This window comes from Prorops nasuta, unplaced genomic scaffold (assembly GCF_024137725.1).
Source record: "Prorops nasuta isolate Cenicafe-Biocafe unplaced genomic scaffold, Cenicafe_Pnas_1.2 PNAS00001, whole genome shotgun sequence".
Classification (NCBI taxonomy): Eukaryota; Metazoa; Arthropoda; class Insecta; order Hymenoptera; family Bethylidae; genus Prorops; species Prorops nasuta.
Genome location: NW_027116798.1, coordinates 8,387,977 through 8,392,411, shown reverse-complemented (window position 1 = coordinate 8,392,411; position 4,435 = coordinate 8,387,977). Strand labels below are relative to the sequence as shown.

At 37.6% G+C, this 4,435-nt stretch overlaps 1 pseudogene; it reads right to left on the bottom strand.

Moving 5' to 3' along the window:
• Positions 1 to 1,249: 1,249 nt before the first annotated feature.
• LOC136781443 (general transcription and DNA repair factor IIH helicase/translocase subunit XPB-like) lies at positions 1,250 to 3,846 on the bottom strand (annotated as a pseudogene).
• Between the last annotated feature and the right edge of the window lie 589 nt (positions 3,847 to 4,435).

The following is a 4,435-nucleotide window of genomic DNA, read 5'->3' as shown; positions in this document are numbered from 1 at the left end:
ACAATCTCCGTTTCGCGGTACACGGTGTTGGTGAGTTACGCTGGGTCCTACGGGTGGACGCGGCCTAAGTATTGTGAACGCGGCTGAAGTCCCGATGACGTACTAGCTAGCTTCGCGCTCGAGCCACTAGTCGGCGTCCGCGGCGGCCCCACCGAGTCGCGCGGTACTCGCGCGCCACCGGCGGATCCCTAGGTCAACTACTACTCGGCGCTACGCGGATAAGTCCCTCTTTCCGCGCGTGCGCGTTCCGCGACGGTTATTCGCACTCACTCCGTTCCCGCGTACGTAAACACAACAACGACCCGGAGTGTTTACTTCCGTAAGCCTAAGGTCGCGAGTCCTCACGATAATGATACTAAGTCCGCGGCCTTGAAATGATTGAAGGGAACGTCCCTGTCAACGGTCGAACTCACAACGAGTCAATGTAATCGCGAACACTCTGGCTAATTCGCGATTCTACACAATATGACAGGTGGTACAGGTCCGACGGAATGACCACTCCGCTAAGTTGCCCGCTTACCCTTGAAAGGTGAGCCGGGCCAGCGGTTCCCTAAAAAACCGTTCGGTGCTACGATCCCTAAAGCCCTAGCACACCCCGGGACGTCACAGGACTATGATACAAAACGAATAATCACCCTTACTTCAGCTTTCTGGGGCTGGCTCTCTTCTTTTCTCTCTCGTCTCTCTTCTTCTATCTCTCTCTCTCTCTATCTCGCTCTCTCTCTCTCTCCTTCTATCGCTCTCGCCCTTGGTGGCTGGCCCGAAGGGCTAGGGAGTCCCGTCGTCCGATATGGGTTCGCGGCTCCCTGGCAGTCGCTGCACCTTCTTATTTTTTCTGCTTTGGGTGGCAGCTGTCGGTGGGGTCGCACTATATCGGCGGCGGGGCACTATGAGGCACTATCAGTGTCACCTTTGACATCCAAACTACGTGTGTCGGGGCAGTCCGCGGAAGCAGGTAAGGCCCTGCGCCTGTCTCGCCGCTGCCCCGCTACACCCATCGCGCGGCACTAGTGAGCCGACAAGTTATCGATCCTAGATCAATACTTATCGGTTGATAACTCCCTAGTTCGTACGCGACCCGCCTATCTAGCGCTTGAGATTAGCAAAGCGCTAGATGGCAACTATAGTAACGTTGCGAGAACGCAACGTTACAGTCAATAGTATATTTCTATCTATGAATTTATTACTCTCGAATCTAAACTTTTCTTCGTTAGAAATAATTTATTGTAAGCTTGCGTTACTGTAGAATTTATGCTCTGAACTTTTTAAAAAGTGGTTGCATGATTGCTACTGAAAAGCTAGCAGATTTTTTATATTCATATAATAAACGGTATCATCAGCTTCGGAAATTGATGCCATATTACTAGCTTTCCATGTGATCTAAAATACATAAATGGTAATGTAACATATGACGTATCGTGTATTAAAATATAAATAAATGAATAATATTATTTCATTTATTATACCGATCTGGGCCTTTCTCCAGGAATTCGTTCTTCGTCGGCGTCATTGTCACTTTGCTGATAACACTTGCTGTAGTAAATGACTTTATTCCTCTCTAATCTTATACATCAAATGTGGCTCCTAAAAATTCATTATAATTAAAACACTTTTTTCCGGGCAAAACTTTTTTAAAAACTTCGTAATGAAAAAAAATACCTCATCCATTCCAGTTAATTTTGTAATAACTATATAGGCGTAATCCTGATTCAATGAAAAACTTTGACGTTTTCGAGAAAAATTAATTTCCATATTATCGTGCGATACCCATTTATAAAAGAATGCACTGTATTCTGCAGCAATTGCTCCTACAAAACGAAACAAAAATAAGGATTTTCTAATTTTCTAACTTATTTTAACTACCATGTGTCAACCTTTCGTAGCTCACAAAATTCTTTCCAAACGCTGTGCTTCTTATCTATAGGATTCACCATACTATGATATTTGTATAAGAACATTGACTTCTGGTAAATAAAAATACGTCTCTACTACTTTACTTAAAAATATACTATTAACTTTAGTATTAAATTTATAATTCTGTAAATTTGTATTCTTTCACTTTGACTAATAGAACCATAAATATAAGGTTTATTTAGTTTTATTGCATAATGCTTTAAGGCAAAGACATTCTTACAAACCAATTGATTTATCTCCCCTTCCTTCATGATATCGTATCAAATATTGGCAGCATCAAAAATTTGTTGGATTCATTACATAGTGCAGTAGCTTTTTGCTCATCTTTCCATTATTCACAAACTCTTTAAAAAATTCGGGTGTCATAGGACACCAAACTTTTGCACACTGTACCCTTACAATAAAACCTCTTTTTGGTAATTACAACTAATTAGCTTTATAAGGCTTAGGTCCGATTAGAAAGTTAAGATCCACAATTTTATCACGTTCTTTTAATAATGTAGCTATTAAACCTAATTAAAAATGGGATTGAACAAGTTTTAGTACTCAATGGAACATTTTTACAGGAATCGTATGCATTTCGTCCAAGACCATAATACCCCATTGTTGTTCCTGCAACCATTTCATTGTTTGTTCAGCCTGCCAAGAACGTTATTGTGTATGTGTGATCATGGAATAAGTTGTAACTAAAATATCACAGTCCAATGGCTTATCTTTTGCTTCGCTATTAAACCAACATATTATCGGGTCATCAATAGTTGACCACAATTCAATTTGCTGTTTCCACTGCCCAACCATACTCCTGAGTTGCATAAAACCAAAGTTCTTTTTCTTACTGTATAGCATGCTATGACTCCTACTAAACTTTTTCCATCACCACATGGTAACACTATCACACCAGATCTTGCTAGATCATTGTCAAATATCTTTCTCCAACTTTTCTCCTGATACGGCCTTAAAACTGTTGATGGTTTTAAATCAATATTGATGTCAGGATTAACAGTGTCATTTCAAAAATCATGCTCTGCTGGTATAGAATGCTCCAATTCTATACATCTCTCTCTTGGATTACTTTAATCTTCTCTTGATTTACTTAAAAAATAATAGTCTTGATTTCCGCATCTTCTTCTTCATCCTCATCTTCTTTATCTATTTTATTATAAAAAGTAGTAATATCCGCTGGAACTGTAACTGATTTCTCTGTAGCTTAAGTAGTACCTTCTGGTGCTTGCATTTTTCCAGGAAAACTGTTGGAGCATTTGGAACCAAACTGTAAACCATGAAATAATGCCTTATATATAGCTTTATTTTAATTAAACAAATATTTTATCCAATGTACTTACTTGAAAATATTCATGTTTATTATGAGTGGATGTAACAATATCATCCTTCTCTGTTTCATCTACAATCTTCCTAATCCGCATTCTTAAATAATAACAGGGTCTTTCAATAATCTTTAAAGTACAACTCGTTAGGGAGACTCAACAAAGTACTTGTTGTGTTTGAATACAAGCTTGACCTAAAATAAGAATAAGTAAATAAAGTATTAATTTTTATCTATATGCATTTTAAGCGATTAATTGAGTTATACAGACTTTTCCATACAATAACGTACTTAACTTAGTAAATTCAATTATACCATCGGGTATACTAGTTTTGCTGTCTTTTGAGATATTCAATTATATCATGTTTGAATTCCTACACTCACAGCTGCATATAAAAAATATGCAATTAGCTTATACTAAAAGAAATATGTAATTCCAACCAAATGGCTTCATAAAGTTTAGGTTTGATTGGAAAGTTAAGGTCCATAATTTTATCACATTCTTTTAATAATGTAGTTGTTAAACCTAATTAAAAATGGGATTGGACAATTTTTAGTACTCAATGGAACATTTTTACAGGAATCGTATGCACTTCGTCAAAGACCATAATACCACATTCTTGTTCCTGCAATCATTTGATTATTTGTTCAGGCTCCCAAGAACGTGATTGTGTATGAGTGATTATCGAATATGTTGTAACTAAAATATCACAGCCGATTTGCTTATATGTTTTGCTTCCCTAGTAAACCAACATATTACATTTTGACAGGTACTAACATGGCGGCCAACTTACTTCCCCTCACCTTTCCCTGCTAACCCCCTAGTCAATTGTTAGACCTAATGCTCTCTCCACTCTCCAGGTACTTCGTACCTCCACGTATTCTTTAAATTACTTACTGCGTAACACTACCGTGTTACTTGATTTGACAAACTATATTGACTAACCATCTAGAACCACTAAATAATTATTAATTTTTTATTGTTGTAATATAGTGGTATAAAACCATGCTACTTTTCTAATGTGCATAAGTTGCTTTTATTAATTAAATATAATGTACTAGGAAATCATGCTACTTTTACAGTACGCATGAGATATCTATTCATTAATCAAATATATATATTTTATTTATGTGTACATATCATTTAATAAAAAAAAATAGTAGCAAAATCAAGGTGGGCGCGAACCCGGCACTATA